Below are 23,041 nucleotides of genomic sequence, written 5' to 3'. Positions count from 1 at the left end.
CGGGCTCCTCCTTCTCTGTGGAGACCACCAACCTGGATGTCTCCACACCGTCTTCCGCCATTGGAAGCCCCTGTGGAGGCTCACCCGGCCCTTCCGCCACATCCGTTGAGGCAGACGCAGCACCAGCCCCCTCGCTCCCAGATGATGGTAATTCCTGGGAGGATGGCTGGGCCTTGCGTCGCCGCCCAGTGGAGGCATCCCCGCTGCTTGGCTCCCCAGGGCCGTCTCCGCCCTCTTCTTCACTTGACGCTGCGTAGAGGGAGACATAGAACACAAGCATCAGGGTACAGTACAAAATACCCTAGACAGGAAGCAATAACACATGAGTGGCACTGTCAAATGTCACTTCCATCCTGTCATTCCACAACACATGGGTGAATGCACACAACACACATGCAGAAACAGTCCGGGCGCCTGCAATCAGCATCAACGTCCATGTAGAAGGGCCCCTGTAAACCAAGATGTTGCCTTCAAAGTCACATGCATCCACGGCGTTTCAAAGTCACACACACACTTCTCAGGCACACACACATATGTGCACCATACATGTACATGACATCAGCACCCATTTTTCACCCCCCCCTCCATGTCCAGGAACAGGGATAGCCATGCATTCATGTGTGCATTCCACATAGAGCTCCCCATGTTGCTTTAAAACACATGCACCAACCATGTGGCTCACACATAACTGGTCTCACATGCATGACCATGATGTCCCTGCACACACACATCCATACATGGCCTATGTCACACATACAGGCAAGCATCAGACTACCAGCACACTGCAACATGCCCTGTCTCACACAGCAATGCTTGACCACTCACTGCTCAACTCCAGACGGGTCTGCCTCAGAAGGATCTGGGCGTGGAGCGCTGGGCCTACGCGTTCCAGGACCCTCATCTGGATGGCACTCAGGATTCCCGGCCCCCCTCCGCGAGGCGCCGGGCCTTGTGACCCCCTCCGCGTTGATGGCAACCACTACGTCATCCCAGATCCTCTCCCGTCCTTCCTTGTTGGCGTGTGATGTTCCGAAGAGGGCATCATAATGCTCCAGGACATGCTCCACCAGGACACCAACTTCGGTGGCAGTGAAGCTGGTGGCCCTCTGCCTCTCTGGCTGGGGGTTGCCAGTGGTGCCAGATGGTGTAGTGCCCGACATGGCAACCCCAGAGGCAGGAGTGGGTGGGCAACTGGGTCCTGGGGCTGGGCTGTGGAGCGATGGAATCCCAGTTGGGAGTCTTCAGTTTCAGCAGGGGTGGACACAGCAACTGCACCCCTGGCTGATGTGCAGGCAGCAAATAGCAGGGCACGTGGGCAGCAGGCAGTCAGGCAGCAGCAGATGGCAGGTGGGAGCGTGCTCGGGGCTCTGTGGGGCAGTGATTCGGCCTTTTGGGCATGAGCGTGGTCTTCCGTGTGTTTTCGCGTGGCCAGCTTGATACGGAGTGATTTGGCACGTGAAAAATGTGCACGTCAGCGTGTGATTCGAGGAAAGGCCCCTAGCAAATAAGCGCGTCAGCACTCGTACGCGCTTTCATTGGACCAAAGGCCCTTCAAGCGTAAGTGCCTCTGTGACGTGACGCGCGCGGGCGTGCACAGGTGTTTCCCTCGTGACGTTAGCATAGTGGTTCAGCGCGCATGAAAAAACTGCACGTCCGCGTGTGAATGCGTGTAATCTGAGGAAAGGGCCCATGCGCGTAAGTGACGTGATGCGCGCGGGTGTTTCACTCAGCACGGGTTAAAGGTGAGCAGGGGCAGCAGTTCGCAGTACGTGCCTTTCGTGGAGACCGACGTGTGTTGCTGCTTCCTGTTATTTCGCGCGCCATCACAACTTCACAGCTATCAAGGACGTATCTCTTCTTTTGGCGGGGGTATTGGCTACGTGTGTTTTTCTGCATCACGCTAGTCAGACGGTGAGTCGCACATGCTATTTTTCCCACTGCGGGTGCCCCTGTGTATCGCACCCATTTTCGAGTTCATAGTAGCCTGCGTGTCCCACGCGTACGCGTTATTCGTGTTACTGGGTGCCACCGTGTACTGCGGGAGGTTGATTCTACGCACGTAGGCTGCAGGGTTGCGTGCAAGGTTTTACTGCAGTTTTTGGGTGCCTGAGCATTGCGTGACCCGTCACTACATCACCGGGGTCACATACAGCCTTGCAGGTGCAGGGGGGCTGTTAACATCTTGCTTCCCACCCCGTGCACCGCAATTGCCCAGGTCAATTGTGGTGTACACCTCCCATTGGCATTACTCCATCTGTGCCGGCACTACTACATCTGTGCGATGGTTGGGAGGCCAGCAAAGGTGAGGGGTGCCTCAGCTGGGCGTACTCCTCATGGCGGGCGGGGACGTGGCCGTGGTGATCAGGGAGTAGGGGGACTCCAGGGTGTCCAGGGTGGCCACAGAGGGGGAAGAGGCAGGGGTGCGCCACTTGAGCACAATGTTGTGCCATGTGTCGGTGCAGACATACCACCACCCCCTGTGGTTATGGGAGATGCAGCTTCTGCATCTGGCACTGGCGCCCGTGTGACCCGGCAGTCCGTTCCATCGACTGCCACGGGCCCAAGGGTAGTGGTAGCGACAGGTGCATCTGTGGACACCGCCACCCAGGCTCAGGTTCTGCCAGCGCAGGCTGCGTTGGCACTTGAGGAGCCCTTGGAAGATTTCCAACAGGCCAGGAGGGAACCCGTAGGGGCATGCAGGGCTGCTCTGACCAAGTCATGTGTCCCTGGGGCAGTTATGTCATCTGCTGCCCCGAACAGCCAGGTGTTGGCAAATGCAGGGGCAGATGCACCCAACAACACCCCGGTTGTGAGTCTGCCAACCAGGAACGTTGCGGTCAATGACCCTGCCACAGCGGATGTTGCTGCGCAGGGTCCATTAGAGGGCATCCAGCTGCCTCTGACACAAGTCAGGCCTTTGGTCGTCCCTCCACCTGCCACTCCCTTGGCTCAATCCACCGAACCCACTGGCCATACTGGTCAGGGCGGCATTAGCCAGCCAGGGTCTGCGCCACAGTCCAAGAGGAGGAAGGTTGCACCTGCAGCACAGGCTGGGATCCCGCACACAGCCACGACCTCCTGCACATCAAGGAAGAAGCCTTTCTGCAAGCAGGAACTGGACTTCCTTGTGGACTACGTGCTGGGCCACAGCCGTGACATGCTAGTGGGTGCCAATAGTCAGACTACGGCTGCCCACCGTGACACCCACTGGAAGTAAGTTGCGGAACATGTCAGTTCATTCGGCCATGAGGTGCGCATGGCGCAAGAGTGCAAAAAGCATTGGAATGACCTCAAACGAGCGCTAAGGCTAAGCGTGCCTCAAATTACAACTTGACTCTGGTGACTGGCGGTGGGCCTGCACCAGAGGAGGAAGAGCTCACTCCGCATGAGTCACTCGTTGCGGAGTTCATACCATCTGAATCGGTCAAAGGAGTGGGAGAGATGCTGGACTTTGATGCCCAGTCCAGTGAGTGCTGGTGCGTGTTTGTTGAGGACGTGTGTGTTTTACTTGTGGGATGTGTTGTGCATGATTGCCACTACATGTGACGTGTACATGGTTCTGATGTGCAAGTAATGCAATGCTTCCGTGATGCATGTCTGCTCTGCTGGATGGTGGACATGTGGAGCAGACGAGGACTGTCCGCATCACCACTATTACACCCTACTCACATGCTGGTTACCAGTATACCCTTCCGGTCCATGTTCCAGCTCACTGGCCCTTCTGCATGTGGAGTGGGGTGACCTTCCTCTCAGCCCAGGCACAATGTTATAGCATATCTGACGTGCATGTGTCCTCTGCCTGCATGCGGGTACTCCATGTAGGCATGCTCCATTGCCCCTCCTCCGCCGCTCTGCACCCCAGTTCCACCTTTGCACTGGTCTGCTTCAATCTTGCCATTGGGTACTTTCCTGTTCATGGGTCCTGTGTACATGCTAACTTCCAGCGGACAATCTGCCAGACGTATGCTGTGTGGTACAGCCTTAGTACTTCATGCAGGGTATCTCACTTGTACTGTGCATAGGTCAGATGCCCCGCAGGGACATGAGTGCCCATTCATGCTCCATGTGCATTGCACGCATGCCCCTATGTGTCCTTGACTGGATGATCACTGTAATACAAGTCCTGGGTGACATACATTGCATGGCATCTCATCAGCCTTCCCATGTCAACTGTGGCTAGGTACTGCGTTGCACACATGTTTAGGGTCTGACAATCTGTGTGGGTCACAGGCCTCAGTCTGTTTAATGGCCAATGACTCTCTCCGACTGTTGTAGTGTCTTCTTCACACGTGGGCGGCCTCCAGAGTTTTCATCATGTGTCCTGCTTACTATCCCATCATCATTTGCAGTGTTGTCACTTTAATCACATAAAGCTGTTGATGCCAGTCAACACTGCCTGTCAATACACAGGTCTATGGTCAGCCTTTTGATACCATGCTAGGCATCCCTGCTTTTGCACTTGGGTGGAGGGGTGCTTTGCTTGTAGATATGCTACCCATTGAATGCACATTGCACGTGATGCCTGAATTTGACCTTGCACTGCCTTCACACTTCCTGACACACACCATGAAGTCCTTGTACATGTAGGTAGTGAGTGACATACACATTTGCTGTACTGCATAGACTCACTTCTATGCAAACTGCCACCTTTCAACAGGTCTGATCACAGAAGCAATTCAAAATTGACCCAGCATGCATGCCAGGTTCTATTTTGTGTGTCACATGTCTGCCTGATGTGTTTGTAGTCGGTGTGTGTGTGTGTGTGTGTTGTGTGCTTCTGACATGTGTAGTGACCTTTTTTCTCTATATTTTTCAGATGACGATGCAATGGAGCCGGAGGATGGTGTTGTCATGCCAGACACAGGGTTGTTACCACTACATCAACCCGGCACAAGTGGGGGTCATGGGGTGGTAGGCCACGAAAACCCCCAAGTGCTACAGTCAATCTTGTCTCTGGCTGCCTATGGGTCCAGCCCTGATGACGACTCTGACGTCCATGTCGAGTTGGATGAGCGTAAAGTCCATGTGTCAGGGGTGAGTGATTCTGATGTGGACACTCCTCTGTCCGCGACACCTGCACTGAGGGGTCAGACAGTCTTGGTACCTCCGCCCGTGGTGGATCGGGACACAGGGTCACCCTCCACACCAGTCACTAATGTGCCTGGGACATCACGTCGACGGGGGCATGTAGTCGTGGAACCGCGGGCAGTGCCAACACAGCGAGGACACCCGGTCCTTGGGTCCCGCAGGGGTCAAGCCCAGCAACGCGGTCGCCGCGCGCAACCGCAGAATACTGAGTGGGAGCAAGACATGACTGCCAATTCAGAACGGCAGGGGGCAGCAATGGAGGACATCGCTGAGAGCATGGATCGTGTGGCCCGATCTGTGCTTCCCCCTGCTAGGCAGGTGCTTCTCCAGCAGCAGGCAGCACGGTCCACGGCCCGCTCACTCAGGCTGGGCATGGCGGCCTCAGACAGGGCACACCAGGCTGAAATGTCGTCTCTGCGTCAAGCAATTGCTGCTCACACAGAGGCGCACATGGAGGCCCTGAGGGAGGAGTATGCTTCCCTCAGATCCACTCTGGGTGTCCTTCTGATGTCCCAGAGGCAGCGGGCAGAGGAGAGGTTTGCACAGCTTGAGCGTACCATCTCGGCTGAGCTACAGGCTTGCCGGGAGGTGCAGCAGTTGTCCAGCCAGGCCTTGCAGGAGGAACTCCGTGTTACACGTGCTACCTTGCAAGAGGAAGCATGTGTATCACGTGAGGTTCTGCATGCAGACCTAGGCTCACCCGTGCAGCAGACTTGCTGATGTCGAGGGGCAAGCTGCAGCGAGGCGTGGCCAGGCTACTGTGCCACGTCCTCCTTTCCAGGATGAGCCAGACTCGGACGACCATCTATCTCCCACATAGGTCGGGCTGTTCAGGCGTTGAGCCCATGGAGGTTTTTTTTTTGGCTCAGCATCTTCGCATGTGGGTGTTGGGCAGCACCCTGTGCCTCCCCCCTCCTGGGTGCCTCCCTCCCCGGGTTGTATGTGGCCATTTTTGATTTTTCTTTTAGTTTAGTTAGTTAAGTTTCTGTTTGTTAGTTAGTTTAATTAGGTAATGTAGGTTTTTCATAGTTAGTGTAATTAGTTAATATAGTTTAAAATTGCTTGTCTATTGTGCTTTCATGTGACGGTGCAGTGCTTTGTGGCTTTTGAAAGCATCCACTGTCTGTTCCAGCTGGGCCCTTCAGGCTTGTCTTGTGTATGTGTTTGCTGCTTGGGGTCCTTGACTCACATATGCCACTCCTGCTTCCCTTATCCATGGGCTCGCAAGGATGGTTCGGTATAACAACCTATTACACAAGGGCTTTGGACTGTCATATCTGTGGCATGTCTGGTGCTGTGTAACTTATGTTAACACCCCTAGTGGGGATGATTGCGGTGTTATTGACCACTGTTCTGCTTTTGCTAGATGGGGTGTTTCATGATTAATGTGTACATTCATTGCTATGCATTGTGTAGTATGTTTCTTATCTTTACTGTACACATGCTTGTTGCAATTCTTGCCGTAGATAGTGTGTTCCACACTTTGGATGTGAAAGACGGACTGATGGTGTGATTTCTGATGTACGTCTCTGACATGGTCCAGTAATGCGATGCCTGAAGAGACACACACAGATGACTCTAAAGCATTAATCATGTGTTTCATGCCCTTTCTGCAGGGGGATGAGCCTCCAGACCACCTTTGCCAGCAGACATGGCCCATTGGACGTCTGGATTCTGGACACGTTTGGTGGTGCCCACATGCACATGTGTGCGCAAGCAGAGGCACAGTGATTGAAGACATACATCCTAGATCTGCTGACGTGTTTCAAGGGACTCCAGGCAAGGTGAGCAGCACAGGGGGGCCACAACACAGCAAAGCTTCCACCAGGCCAGTTGCACATGCAGGCTTAGTAGCAGCACTGACGGTGAGCTTGGACGAATATTGGTGTTGAAGCGCACAATACAGCTCAGATGTGTTGGTGGACTGATGGCTAGTTGAGTGTAAAGTTGTCTGGGGCACCTGCAGGGGCAGTGGCACATACCCTCCGGTCCACCATGGGCCATTGAGGCACTTGTATCACCCATGTAGCCTTTCGAGACATTGTCACAACCACTTCCCACAGTTTCTTTACCTGGTGTCTCCTCACCTCGGTCTTCACTCTGACTGGCGGCTTTCTGTCTTCTCCTCCGTTCTTTCTGGGTCTTTTCCTCTTCCGTGTCCTTCTTAAGGAGTCCTTTACCCTTCTTGCGTTCGAAGAGATAGGGACGGTCTCCTCCGGAGGCCACCTTGACCGTTAGTAGAATAAACCGTCAGGTGAACCCTGGGGAGTCCGCCCCTTCCAATCCAGGGAAAAAGCCAATAAGGCAGAAAAAACCCTGTGAGGCTGCTGGCGGGGACAGGTAGAATGACTAGCGGATCCAGATGTTATACGAGTCTTGAGACAAATGTCCAATGGATGACTCCAGATATGACCGGAAACAGATCCTTGAATCCTTGGTGGGAATGAGGTGGTGGAGTGAAGAACCACGAAGGAATACTGAAGCATCCAACAGAGGCTCTGCAGGCTGCTGGCTAAATAGGTAAGGAAGAGAGAAAGAGTGAGAGAGTACACCTGAGGAATGGAGAGTGACACAGAGTACGAGGGAGAGAGAGAATGCGAGAGAGTATGACTGAAAGAGTAAGTGACTATGAGAGTGCGCGAATGCGAGGTAAGGTGAATGCGAGAGAGTATGGCTGAAAGAGTAAGTGACTATGAGAGTGCGCGAATGCGAGGTAAGGTGAATGCGAGAGAGTACGCGAAAGATATAAGGGGTGAAAGTGAAGGATGGAAAGATCGAATGAAAAGGGGAATGCTAGAGAGACTGGCCGTCGCCTGGCGAGAGGGCGACGGGCCGCTGAGAGTATCCAATGCAAGAGAGAACGGCCGTCGCCTGACGAGAGGGCGAAGGGCCGCTGAGAGTATCCAATGCAAGAGAGAACGGCCGTCGCCTGACGAGAGGGCGAAGGGCCGCTGAGAGTATCCAAGAAAACAAAAGAGGAGTTCGGAAGGACAGAGCTTCAGTATGAACACTTGAAAAGTAGCATAGCGAGTTGCAACGCAACTCGCAGAGGGGGCGTGGCATCCTTAAATACGGGAGCAACAAAAAGACTAGACCGCTCACCGACCGACCATATGGACCTAATAGCGCCTCCATCTTGCCCATATCTTCCACGGTCTCCGCGGTGTGACAGTATGCCCTCTCCTTATTCCTTCTCCCCCAGGCTTCCCTGGGTGGAGGCGATGGAACAATCTGAGAAGGCGTGGAGCATGGATGTTATGTCTGGGTTCCCAAGAGCGTTCTGCTGTGGAGTAACCTTTCCAATGGATCAGGTATTGTACAGTGCCATGTCTGTAACGGGAATCCACCAGTCGCTCCACCTCATACTCGTCAGGGTCCGGGTCTTCGATCCTTAAAGAGGAGGGTTTACGATGACTCGTAGGATCGGGAACATAAGCCTTTAGGAGAGACGTATGGAATACAGGATGAATCCTCTTCATCTTAGGTGGTAATTGTAATCGAAAGGCCACAGGATTTACTTGGGACAAAATGGGGAATGGACCTATGAAGCGGGCCGAGAATTTCCCTGGGTGAACCCATCGTGGGAGAAATTTGGTTGATAACCACACCTTGGTTCCTACGCCCCAGTTGGGGTTAGGGGAGCGCTTCTTATCCGCATACTTCTTGTAACGTACCCGGCTAGCCTCCAACTTCTGTACAGCCTCCTTTCGGATGGTACGGAGATCATGAAGATGACGATCCACCGAGGGCACGGTAGTAGAGGGACTCTCGAAAAGAGGTATATGTCTCGGGTGATACCCGTAGGTGAAAAAGAAGGGACTGATACCTGTAGCAGAATGTTGGGTGTTATTATACGTAAACTCTGCCAGTGCTAGATAGGACTGCCACTTATTCTGCTCTTGATTGCAGAAACAGCGTAGATACTGTTCAATGGTGGCATTGAGGCGTTCGGTCTGGCCGTTGCTCTGGGGGTGGTAACCCGACGACAATGCCCTCTGAATCCCCAGAGAGTTGCATAAAGCTGACCAAAAACGGGAGGTAAATTGGGTACCCCTATCAGACACTATGGTCCGAGGCAAGCCATGTAGTCTCACAACGTCTCTCAGGAACACCTCGGCCGTCTCCGGGGCGGAAGGCAAGCCATGTAAGGGAGAGAAATGTGCCATCTTACTCGGGGAATCTATCGTCACCATAATTGCTGTGTAATTCCCTGAGGGGGGAAGATCTACTATGAAATCGGTAGAAACATGTATCCAAGGCTGGGATGGTAAAGGCTCTTGTTGGAGTAGACCCAAAGGACTATGAGTGGTATTCTTGTTGGCAGCACATACTGGACAACTCGTCACATATGTCTTAGTGTCTTTTACCATAGTCGGCCACCAGAAATATCTAGAAGCCAAACCTAGGGTTGCCATCTGTCCCTTGTGACCTGCAGACGGAAGGTCATGACACCAATATAGGGCTTGCGTTTGGAACTTCTTAGACGGCAGAAATAGAGCGCCTTGATGAAAGTATAAACCGCCCTTCCTCACCAAAAGCGGTTGATCCTCTGGAGATACCTCGGTATGGTTAGTGGCAAGTTCTACTTCTTGTAGGAAAGAGTTGACCAATCCCAGGATTCTCTTGCCCGCAAGTATCCCATCCTGGCCCTGTTTCTCTTCTTCTTGGTATTCCAGGCTCCGAGAAAGAGCGTCCGCTAAGGCGTTCTCCTTTCCAGGAAGATATGTGATCTCAAAGTCATATTGGGAAAAGAAATAAGCCCATCGAGCGTGTCTGGAATTGCGACACTCCATTTGCTGCAATATCTTCAGATTCCTATGGTCAGTACGAACCAGAAAGGGATGGGCAGCTCCCTGTAACAAATGTCTCCATTCGATACAAGCCTGTCGGATAGCCAATAACTCTCGTTCCAACACCGAGTAATTCCTTTCACTAGGTGTAAGGGTTCTAGAATAATAGGCCACCGGATGTTCCACTCCATCTTTGCCGGTTTGTAGAAGGGCAGCTCCAATAGCCCCTCCAGAGGCATCTGTTTCAACCACAAAGGGAAGAGATTGGTTAGGCTGTACCAGAATGGGGGCCGTAGTAAAGGCTTTCTTGAGTACCCGGAAGGCTTGGTCGGCATCCTTATCCCACTCAAATCTTTGGCCCTTTTTTAGAAGACGAGTGATGGGTAGGACTATGTCAGAGAAGTTTGGGATGAATCTCCTGTAGAAGTTAGAAAGACCCAAAAATCTCTGTATGTCCTTAGGACCTTTCGGAACAGACCACCTAAGGACTGCCCTTACCTTCTCAGGATCCATCTGTACCCCTTCCTTGGAGACGATAAAACCCAAGTATGACACTGAGGCAGCCTCGAAAATGCACTTTTCTGGCTTGACCAGAAGCTGATTATCCCTTAATCTTTGGAGGACTAAGGAGACATGTCTTCGGTGTTCCGATAGGGAGGAGGAGAAGACCAGAATATCATCTAAATAGACTACTACTGAGGCATACAGCAAGTCAGAGAAGATCTTATCAACGAAGCGCTGGAAGACTGCCGGGGCGTTGACCAGACCAAAGGGCATGACTCTGTATTCAAAGTGTCCCAAAGGAGTTCGAAAGGCCGTCTTCCACTCATCCCCTTTCTTTATTCTCAGCAGATGGTAGGCTCCCCGAAGGTCTAATTTGGTGAATATGGAGGCTCCTTCTACCGCTTCGAGTACCTCCTTTATGAGAGGCATAGGGTACCTGTCCCGAATCGTCAAGCTGTTCAAGCCCCGGTAGTCGATGCACGGCCTAAGCTCGATAGAACCCTTCTTTGGGATGAAGAACATCGACGCACCAGCGGGAGAGTGAGATTCCTGGATCAGGCCGTTCTGCAGATTTGCATCCAGATACTCCTTCAATGCCCTTCTTTCTGGTAGGGACATCGGATACATGCGTCCAAAGGGTACAGAAGCTTCAGGTTTCAAATTGATAGCACAATCCTCTGCACGATGAGGGGGTAGAGTACGAGGTAGTTTGTCCTCAAAAATCTCGGCATACTGCTGATAGTAAGGAGGGATTGTTTGAACCACAGTCGAGGACGTTGGAATAGCAGCTCCCTTCCCTTTGCAAGGAGACGTCTGGGGAAGACATGAAGTGGAACAATATGAAGACTGAAAACCTATGGTATTAGTAGCCCAGTCTATCCTGGGATTATGCTTGCGCAACCAGGGTATACCCAGGATGACGGGAAAATGAGCAGCTCTGATAACATCAAAGGTGATTTGTTCCTGGTGTTGGAACAAAGACATAGTGGCTGGACAAGTCTCTTGAACGATGGGTCCTGAAGAGAGAGGAACACCGTCTACACCCTCTACCGGTAAAGGACAATCCTTCTGAATCAGGGGAATGGCTTGTTCTTGGACCCACTGAATATCTATGAAATTTCCAGCTGCACCGCAATCCAGCATAGCCAAGGTTTCAAATGGCGCAAGAGATCCAAAAGTAAGATGGACAGTAAACACCATGAGTCTATGGTCCTCCTTCGGTTTATCCAGCTGCCTGGAATTGCAGGGATTAATCGATTCCACCCGGTACCTTTCCCTGCTTAAGACCGGGGAGAAGCGTTTCCCGACCGTCTCGGGGGAACTTCGGGACAACTCCGAAGCAGATGTTTAGAAGATCCGCAGTACATGCAGAGACCCTGTTCTCTGCGTCTCTTTCGTTCCTCAGGAGTCAACGGACCCCTAGTTGATCCTATTTGCATAGGTTCCTCTGGCTGCGAGCGAGTAGAAGGGTTCGAGGCGGGCACTCCGATGGTTTGATGTGGTCTGAACCTCCTCCTTTCTAATCTTCGCTCTTGTAATCTGTATTCCAATTGCAGGGACCGTGTGACCAACTCCGGGAAAGAGGCAGGACGTGCCATCCGGGCTAGTTCGTCTTTAATTTCATCATGTAATCCTCGTCGGAAGAGGGTCTGCTGGGCAGAATCTGGCCACCCTGCCTCAGTTGCCAACTTCATAAATGCCGAGGCGTATGTCTGTATACCTTGATTCCCCTGACGGAGATCCAGAAGGGCTTCATATGAGGAATATTGAACCTCTGGTCGTTCAAATCTGTTCCGCATCAATTGAAGGAACTGTGCGTAATCATTAACCGCAGGACTAGCTTGCGCTATCAAAGGAGTAGCCCACGCCAGAGCATTGCCCACTAGGTTGGAGACCAAAAACCCGACCTTGGCCCTGTCAAGTTCATAGGCCTTAGGTCGAAAGGTAAAATAAATCATACAGGCATCCAAAAATTCTTTCAGGAGTTGTGGACTGCCATCATACTTCCCGAAGGAAAATGTCAGGGGAGGCAGGTCGCCTCGAAAATCCTCTCGAGTTGTTACCTGCTGCCGTAAGTTGATGTTCTCTGTTCGAAGGTTCTGAACCTCCGCCTGGAGACCCTGAATCGCTGTCACCATCTCCTGGTATTGTTCCAACGAGGCCATCGTACTTGTTTGGCGTTGCAATCTGTCACAACCACTTCCCACAGTTTCTTTACCTGGTGTCTCCTCACCTCGGTCTTCACTCTGACTGGCGGCTTTCTGTCTTCTCCTCCGTTCTTTCTGGGTCTTTTCCTCTTCCGTGTCCTTCTTAAGGAGTCCTTTACCCTTCTTGCGTTCGAAGAGATAGGGACGGTCTCCTCCGGAGGCCACCTTGACCGTTAGTAGAATAAACCGTCAGGTGAACCCTGGGGAGTCCGCCCCTTCCAATCCAGGGAAAAAGCCAATAAGGCAGAAAAAACCCTGTGAGGCTGCTGGCGGGGACAGGTAGAATGACTAGCGGATCCAGATGTTATACGAGTCTTGAGACAAATGTCCAATGGATGACTCCAGATATGACCGGAAACAGATCCTTGAATCCTTGGTGGGAATGAGGTGGTGGAGTGAAGAACCACGAAGGAATACTGAAGCATCCAACAGAGGCTCTGCAGGCTGCTGGCTAAATAGGTAAGGAAGAGAGAAAGAGTGAGAGAGTACACCTGAGGAATGGAGAGTGACACAGAGTACGAGGGAGAGAGAGAATGCGAGAGAGTATGACTGAAAGAGTAAGTGACTATGAGAGTGCGCGAATGCGAGGTAAGGTGAATGCGAGAGAGTATGGCTGAAAGAGTAAGTGACTATGAGAGTGCGCGAATGCGAGGTAAGGTGAATGCGAGAGAGTACGCGAAAGATATAAGGGGTGAAAGTGAAGGATGGAAAGATCGAATGAAAAGGGGAATGCTAGAGAGACTGGCCGTCGCCTGGCGAGAGGGCGACGGGCCGCTGAGAGTATCCAATGCAAGAGAGAACGGCCGTCGCCTGACGAGAGGGCGAAGGGCCGCTGAGAGTATCCAATGCAAGAGAGAACGGCCGTCGCCTGACGAGAGGGCGAAGGGCCGCTGAGAGTATCCAAGAAAACAAAAGAGGAGTTCGGAAGGACAGAGCTTCAGTATGAACACTTGAAAAGTAGCATAGCGAGTTGCAACGCAACTCGCAGAGGGGGCGTGGCATCCTTAAATACGGGAGCAACAAAAAGACTAGACCGCTCACCGACCGACCATATGGACCTAATAGCGCCTCCATCTTGCCCATATCTTCCACGGTCTCCGCGGTGTGACAGACATAGAAAGGAGCAGCTCACAGGGACATACAGCAAGGGACAGACTCGGGTGCAGTGCATTTCATTTCCATGTACATTTTGAAACATGCACTGCCTATTTTTTTTCGGTCATGGTGGGACACAACTTTTTCTGAAGTCATACCTTGCTATATGCGTCTGTCTGCTTACCCAGGGAACATTGCATGTTGTGTGAATCGTGACACATTGGTGTTCCATTTGCCACGCACCCACCGGCACCTGACTTACTGCATTGACTGTGTATGAACCATCACAGGAGGAATGTTACGTATGGGTACGAAGCATCCACACCAGATTGTCTTTTTGTAGAGTAGTTTGTTGCTATGGGGCCTATTTGGTGGTGTGTTTGTGTGTTATGGGCACGCAAAGATTATTAACTGTGGCTCTCTTTGCAGCATTGAAGTGCTCCCGTAACCGGACCTGAGAGTGCGCAGGCAGGAAGCCAGCACTCAAAACCAGAGCTGAGTGTCTTGTTGTTTTTCTTTCACACTGCTCTACATAGGCTTGCTGGGGGGTGCACTGAGGCATGGATGAATGTGTAATTCAATTTGGTATGTTTTTTTTCCCTAATCACCCCGAGTCCTATCCAATTCTAAACCCTGTACCCTCTACCCGGTTTTCCTGCTTCCCGTACCTATCCAACCAACGTTCCCTAACCCTCTTTCCCCGCTGGGGTTGCGGATGCCTGTGTAAGCCCCAAGCTTGCAGGTGCCAAAACACTAGAGGGGGTGGTTGGTTCGTGCCATTCCTGCGTCTGGACTCCGGAAGGCCCTGACAATGATATACAAGTTTGTTATGATTGTGTATGTGTTAATGCAAGTACTACATTTTAGTGCATTTCCTACTTTCATGTGCCATTCCTACTCCCCTCTCCTGCCCCTCATTCCAGTTATCCAGTATGCCAACGTCTGTCCCGACTGCATATCCCTGACCCTCCTTCCCCACCAGGGTCTCAGAGGCCTGTGTGAGTTTGTCCTTGCAGGCACCCAGGCCACGGTGGAGGTGGTTGGTTCGTGCCACCCCTGCGCCTGTACACGGGAGCTGTGACAGTACACATCCGTTCGTGGTGCATCATTCTATGTTATGTACCACACATGGTTCACATCCTGTTGTGACATTGTTTTACTGTGCTACCTTGGTTGTTACATCATTGTGGTAGTACTTGGCCTTTGTGAGGTACTGCTACTTCAAGTCATCTACTGGAGGCTATTCTGGTTCGTTTTTCTGCCTTGGATTTTGTGTCTTTGCAAATGAATGTGGACTCTGAGGGTGCAGGCAACTTTTTACTCACAAGGTGGGAGATGGTGACGAAGGGGAAGGGTGATCCTGTGGCCAGATGAAATTGAGGGTTGAAGGCTCCATGACCCAGATGCAGTTGTTCAGTGGGTCATGGTCATTTGTGAGGGAGGGGGGGTGTTTTGTTGTTGATAGTTGCCTTGCCCTGCAGTGTGATGGGAACCCTGACATTGTAATTGTGGTATCCTATGTACATGATGTGTTCTGCTGATCAATGCCTGTTCATGTGTTGTGTTTACCTTTCAGGTGTGAGGGGATAGTTGTGGTTTGACATGCTGAGGTGTACACATGGTGAATGTTCACATGTGATGTGTAGAGGACACTGATGGTCACTTGATTGCACATGCATATGTTGAGTGCATGTCCTTACTGACCCGCACACTCGCACTATGATGCACTACATGTACAACCAACTTTCGATATCCACGTGTACACTCTGTTTGCCTTCTACTGCCCACTGTGTCCCTGCAGCACTTGTTTTGTGACCAATTATGGATCCTGTACATGCCTAATTTGCTTTTTGATGTGGTTTGTCGCTTAGATGTGATACTCAGGGTGTGCATCACACACAATGGCTGTTCACTGTGCTGTGCGCTGAGCAGTGTGTTGCAGGAGTTGGACACAGCACACAGAAGCTGCAGTGTTGATTTTGCAATGCACAATGTGCATGTAGACAGGCATTCATTGTTATGTTGCGGCTACTACTTTTGTGATGCATTTGGGAATGACTTATTTTGGGTGGGAGGTTGTTGGTCAGTCATTTCATCTGATTCCATGTCAGGCATCATTGTCTGATGCCAATTTACATTTTTCACATGGCAATGTGTACCTTATTGGTACTGTGTGGTATGGCTATTGCTTGCCATGTCATGTTGTGGTTTGGGAGGGTTTGAGTGACATTAAAGTGATGGTCATGGCCTGTTTTGCAGGTGTGTGTGATTCACACCTTGGATGTCAGGGTCAGCCGCTTCTCGAAGCAACAAGCTGGGGGTAGATCTCTCTCCGCGGCAGGGGCCTCCCTTTGGAACAGATTTCCTGCCTCCCTGAAACTTGAGGAGAACCATCCACAGTTCCGGAAGCACCTCAACACCTTCCTCTTTGTTTCTGCTTTCTCTCTCCCTCTCCCTTGCTAATTGCTTCACTGAAACTGCACTGAATCTGCAACTGGGCCACTCTCACAGACCTTGGTCCCTGGCCCAGCCACTCTCCACTTGCACTGCCTCCCTGGCAACCCCTGCACTGCGGGACTGTCTCTGTATCCCTACAGCCCCCCCTTCCCAGCACTTGTCTGCACTTACCTTTGCACTTGCCACCAGCTGGCCTATTTATTTTTTTATTCTACTTACCCTGTACTGCACTCCCCCCCATCCCCTTGCACTTTTCCCTTCCCCCTACCCCTGCACTTGCGCGATCTAAATGACATCTGGCCTAGTAGGATTGTTGTCTGTCTTCCCTTGTTCCCCCCTCCCTGCCTCGTCGCGCCTTGAAACACTTGTGTATAGGCGAGTTACAAATGCCATATAATATCATATCATGTCATATATCATATGTGTGCCTTTTGGTCACACAGGATAGCTTGTGTTTAAGTAGCTTGGGATGCACACAATGCCGCACTTCCATGGCAACAATCTCATGGTGGTAAGGTTGTGACAGTTGACTGTCTCTTTGTCATCATCGATTGTCACCTGGTATGTGCCAGGCCTGTGTGCACTCCGCAGGGGTGGGAGTTTAGGTGAAAAATGTGGCCACAAGTTGGGTCCGGCCTTCCTCGCCACGTGCCCTATCCCCTCCCATGGGCAGCGCCTGTGGTTGGGGATGTGGGGCACCACCATGTCCACCGGTACGCCCTGCCGTGTTGCAACATTGTGCAGGGCACATGCTGCCACAATGATCCTGCACACTACTGGGGGTGCATAGAGTAGCTGCCCGCCAGAGCGGTCAAGGGAGCGGAAGCGTGACTTGAGCACTCCGAATGTGCGCTCCACTATGGCCCTGGTTGCAATATGGGCCACGTTGCATCTTACCTGGGGTGGTTTGGTGGGGTTCCGGATTGACGTCATCATGTGGTTGCTCAGAGGGTAGGCACTGTCCACTGGGGAGGTGAAAATGGTTGTGATTATTGGGGTTTGTGTATTTGTGTGTGTGTGTGTGTGACATGCATGCATGTGCAAGGGAATTTGTACTCACCTAGGAGCCATGTGTCGCCATGCTGCCCAGCTTCCAGGGCCCGGCTCAGGGCAGACATTCTGTATATGAAACTGTCATGGGTGGAGCCAGGGTAGTTTTCATAGACAGAGGTGATGATTCCCTTTGCATCGCATACCACCTGTACGTTGATGGAATGCCAGTGCTTGCGGTTTCGGTAGATGTGCTCAGTGGCCCTAGCTGGACGTAGGGCTACATGGGTGCAATCTATGGCACTTTTTCACGCGTTATTCCCCATTCCGCGTGTTACGCCCACTGTTCCGCCCACTTTTGTTGTCTGTGCCACGCTATGTGCGCTTTTGCTGTGCGCATAGCGCACGCCGTTTGATGACGTGTGTGCCCGTGTGCGACATGCATGGATTTGGTGCACGACCAGCGGGAAACTAGCGCAGCGCCTGCCTTGTATCGCACGCGTGCACGTGCGCTTGATTTCTCACGCTTGCGCCACCTTGCACCTGCTTGCGCTGAGATTTTCGGCGCACGTTTGTTCCATGAATCGACCCCCATGAGTGTTGAGCTATGTGACGCATTTTCATTTTCACAGCTCTACTTTTGCTCCACCTTTCTCTCACAACGACCATTGCAAATCGTTACTTGAATGGACCTCTCGGTTTTTCTCAAAATCTTTGCTTGCTAAGCCGTAACATACTTTTATAATTTTCCTGCATGGAAAACACATCCCTCCTTCTGTGCATCTGTTACCAATTACAACTATACACATATGTATTTATTTTAATTGTGTTCCTTTGTTTAAATATCTATAGCAAGTTGAAAACAGAAACTTGAGTTCGCTTTTTTCCACCTTGCCTTGTGTCCAAGTCTTTAGTCTTCACTGTCCTTATACTCACCCATTTGCTGGTCGGTGTCCGAATTCCCTCTAGAGTTTTCTCTGTGAGTCAGAGATGGACGCAGAGCCCCATTAGAAATATTATTTTCTTACTAGCACATTCCTCCTGGTCCTGGCAAGGGTGCATATATAACAGGGTAGTGCTGTTCAATTTATTGCCTATAATACTCTATTAACAGAGTGTGGTAGAACCGCATGGCATACATTATTTTATGCGCAAACCTATGACTTTATTGGGCCAGATAACAGAAACCTTGCACCAGTGCAAAAGCAAAAATTGCACGGTATTAGCACTAGGGCAAACATTTCCATAGTGCAATAAAGATACATTTTCAATTCGTTTTTTCACCAGGGCACAGTTTGCACTAGTGTTTATACCACTCTCTATTAGCACTAGGGCGAATTTTGCCCTGTTGCAATAATGCAGTGAAAATGTCGCTTTTTTTTTAAGTGAGGTATTGTATAAGAACAATGCTTCGCCAAGCCACAAACCCACACACAAATTTTAACTTGTGTGGAAATACAGGGAACGGGTTGGGGTGTCCAAATGTTATGTAGCCAGTAATGTCTGGAGGTCCTAACCGGTAACTATGCAAAATGTGGTGCAGATTGGTGAACCGTGTGGAATTGTATATGGAACAACGCTTTGCCAAGCCACAAACCCATACATTTTTTTTTACTTCTGCTGAAATCCAGTCAAGGGGGTGGGGTGCCCAAATATCATGTAGCCAGCAATGTCCAGAGGGTCCTAGCAGCTAACAATGCAAAATTTGGTGCAGATTGGTGAAACAGTGTGGAACTGTATAAGGAGCAACACTTTGCCACAAACCCACAAACACATTTTTACATTTGATGAAATTTGGGGAAAAGGGTGAGGTGTCCAAATGTCATGTAGCCAGTAATGTCCGGAAGGTCCTAACAGGCAACTATGCAAAATCGGGTGCCGATTGGTGAAATGGTGTGGAATTGTATAAGGAACAACGCTTCGCCACAAATCCCGCCACAAACACATTTTGACTTTTATATATATAGATAGAATGTTCGGATTTCCTATAATATATATGTGTATATATATATATATAGCTTGAAAACCAACTTTCAGCTGAAATGTGATGTACGATCATTCATTGGAGCCAGGTTACACAGGCCACAACGCCACCTAGTAGCCATCGCTGGAAGTTCATCTCCATTTCAAAACCATATCAGCAAGACATTGGGCCTCATTACGACCCAGGCGGTAAGTTACCGCCTGGGCCGTGACTTTACCACCATGGCGTAAACTACGTTTACGCCATGGTGGTTGGCGGACTTACCGCCCCATTCCGAGGTCGGCGGGGCGGTAAGTCCCCAATCCCCATTTACCCTTCCCCATTCCCATTTTTGCCCCATAGGGCATAATGGGAGTGGGGAAGGCGTTAATTACGCCACCGTAAATTACGGTGGCGTAATTAACTCCATGGTCCCTTAGCGCCATGGATTTTAACACCCGCTAAAAGCAGGTGTTAAAAGCGCCATGGCGCTAAGGGACCCCGTAATTGGCGGTAAGGGGTCGGCGCAGCTAACGCTGGCGCTAACCCCTTACCGCCAGGGTCGTAATGAGGCCCATTGTAGGTATTGAAAATAGCCCAAATGCAAGCCTTTTGTTCCCAATATTGTGTTATGTTTTGTTATGTTAAGTTGATGTATACCATGCACCACTACCATTAGCATGGTCTCCAGGCACTCACGTGGTTCTGTAAAAAAAGTGGATTGGGAAGGTTAGTGAGGGAAGAAGGAGTAGGATAGAGGTTGTGCTTTCCTGTTGTTACTTGTAATACCAGTAGAAACTGGCGTCTGTGTGAGTTGTCTTTCTAGGTGTGTTTAGATTGTGTGCACTGGGGTTATTGTGTCGGGAAGGGCAAAGTCCAGTGACTGGGATGTCTGTTTGTGGCAGTTAGTTCCTATAGTGGATGTGTGGCTTGTGTGTTTGTGTGAGGTGAGACTGGCCCATTAAAGTGTGAAGCATGTGTGGGTTATGCTGGATAGGAGCGAGGAGTATGGATGGTTAGTCATTGGTATGTTGTGTTTGTTTAAATGTTTGTTCCAGAATCTGTACTGTCATTGTTTTATTCTGCTGCTATGTTCTTTGCTGTAATCAGTGTGCTACATTTGTAGAAGTAGCTCAGGGCATGTCCTACAGACAAGGGACCGCCAATTAAATATTAATACCCATGCATTCTATATGTAGACATGTTCTCCAAATCCATTCCCACACCTCGATAGGTGTTTGTAATATGCCATGTAGCATGATGTCATAGAAGACACATGTAGCATTATATAAACTAAGTATAACCAAGAAGACATTGCGATCATGCTTGAATCAATTTGATGAATGACGATTTACTCAGCTTTCCTTCATATGAGATAAAAGCAGTATTTCATCATCTTCTTTGAGCCTGTCCGGTTCTTTGGTATGCCTCTGCTGCTCACTTAGAATTCATTGCTGTCACATCGATTCACATCTAGAAAGTGCCCACTGTGACTTAGAAATTGTTCATGTCAGACTAACTAAAAGTGACATTGATTCTCACCTAGAAAGCGCCCACTGTACTGTGATTTACCTGGCAGTGCCACTCACCTAGAAGTTGTCTTGTTACATTGATTCAAATCTAGAAGGTGATAGTTCTGTGATTTATTTTCCTATCCCACACTCTTAGGAATTGTTCTTGTTAGATTGATTCACATCTAGAAAGTTACGTTGATTCACATCTTGAAAGTGCCCCTGAGATGGTACTGTGATTTTTTTGCCTACACTGCACAATTAGAATTGCTCTTGCTGGTTCCATTCACAACTAGAAAATGCCATCTGAGATACTACTATGATTTACTTCCCAATGCTTTAGGCGCCGCTACTGCGTCTAGACTAACATCGTACTGTTGCCCTTGTTGGCCCTGTCCCGCAGCCCTAGTGTCAAAAATCTAGATGCAGGTTGTACATCTAAGGCAGTGGACGAAGTGTAAGAAAAGAAGTAGTGGAACTATGTTCCCTGCTAGACTGCCCAGCTCCTCACAAACCCCATTGCCCTGCCCCCTCCCACACACAATACAAACCCCCAAACACATGTGCCTGCTGTTTAAGGGAATGTTCGGTGCAGTGCACTGAAAGTGCAAGTTTCAACTTCTTCCTACACTGTTATTTTAAAACAAAATCGGTTTCTTTTTCAAATAAAAGTATAGGAGCTGTAAAACTTAATTTAAGTTCACTTCACTTCGACCACTGATCTAAGGCCACTGCATCTACTGTTACTAGTACATCAACCTCGCGGTGCTGCCCTTGACCTCCTCCCGGGATGGAGATTTCAGCTCATCAGATACCCCCTCTCTGACCTGTTCTGATCCTAGCCTCCCTGCACCATACCCCCCATGGCTCACGCCTCATAGCGCATGGCTCGCGCTCTAGCAACCAACTTCATGACTCCCCTCTTTATCCCCCAGCTGATGCTAAGCATGACCCCTCCCCATACATCAAAACACCCAGACGCCACCCGCAAACTCTCCTACCATCATCCCTCGTCCAACTCTAAGATCAGAGGAGCACTCTGGCTCACCAAACACCTGCCTACTCAAGCGCTGATCCCCCTTCCCCATCCCACCCTAACACATCAACTATCCCTCTGACATCTATTAAGAACATCCTGATACCCCCTGCCCATACATCAGGCCCATTATCGAACTCCCAAGCCAGGGGAGCCCTCTGGCGCTCCGAACACCGCAAATCCACCTCCACTTCCACACCATCCTTGTGCCCACTGAGGAACTCCCCTCCCTCTCACCCGACCTCCCATGCCACCATCTCCCTCCTGCTTAGCCCACTGGGAAACACACCAACCTCTCAACCAACCTCCCATGCCGCCCTCTCCCTCCCCCTTAACTCATTTTCAACCCCCACAAACAACCCCCCTTCATATCCCTTTCCCTCTCTGAAAGTAGCTTGTCTCGCCCTTGCTAGACCGGCAGCCTCATCTCCCACCCCCTCTGACCCCCCACCCTCTCTCAAACCCCTAATGCACCTAAACCCACAAATTGCAGAAAACGTGACTGGTCCTACCCCTCGACCCTCCAATCCTCACCACTTCTGCTTCAGCCCAAATTCCCAGCCTCTCCCTCCCCTAACCCCAAACACTCCCCTCTCCCAGTTTCCACCCCCTTTCTCTTAACTTCTCACCCTGTACACGTAAATCCCCAGCGCCCTCCAGACTCATTCCAAAATCAACCCGCCTATATCCCCACACCTCAAATGATCCATTCACCACCCTCCCAAACCCTCCTGACCCACCCCTCATCTCCCACATCCCTACCTCCGCCTGCCTTATCTTCCCACCCCCCATCGACTGTCACGCTCACCTGATTCCCACGGAGGCGCAGGTCTGGCTTCGAGTGCTGATGCTTCTTCAATGGTGAAGCGCAGGACTCTGATGATGGACAAAAAGGGCCCCTCTACTCTGGCTTTTCTGGCTCGCAGGAATATTCCCCTGTGCGTGAAAAGGGAGTATTACCTACTGACGGAATAATGCTCAAGCTTCCCACTCCTTTCCAACCCTCCACGACACCCTTCCACGATTCCCCGTGAAGTCTCACCTTAGGGTCTGGAAGGATGAGTTCTCCATCCTGCTTCTGATGCAGGGGCGCGTTAAAACCCAGTTACTTCACTGGATTGAGATTTGATGGAAGTTCAAAATAAGCTTGACTATTCAGGTGAGGCGCTGTAAGAGTTCTGTTGCAAGTTCAAAAGTTCAAGCTTAATAATATTGTTCATTGTCTTATTGCAGCAAGCGCTAATGCTTATGTCTTTTTCCCCTTAGGGGCCGGGGTTCGGAATGCCGGAGATATGGCGCCGACCCGAAGTGTAAGTTCTGGATGAGCGTTCAGGTAATGTCTTTGCATTCGCTCATTCAATGTCTTTGTCTTTTTTCCCCATAGGGGCCGGGGTCCGGAA

Source organism: Ambystoma mexicanum, chromosome 2q (assembly GCF_040938575.1).
Source record: "Ambystoma mexicanum isolate Mex_15411 chromosome 2q, UKY_AmexF1_1, whole genome shotgun sequence".
In the NCBI taxonomy this organism is placed as follows: Eukaryota; Metazoa; Chordata; class Amphibia; order Caudata; family Ambystomatidae; genus Ambystoma; species Ambystoma mexicanum.
This window is presented reverse-complemented; position numbering follows the sequence as displayed.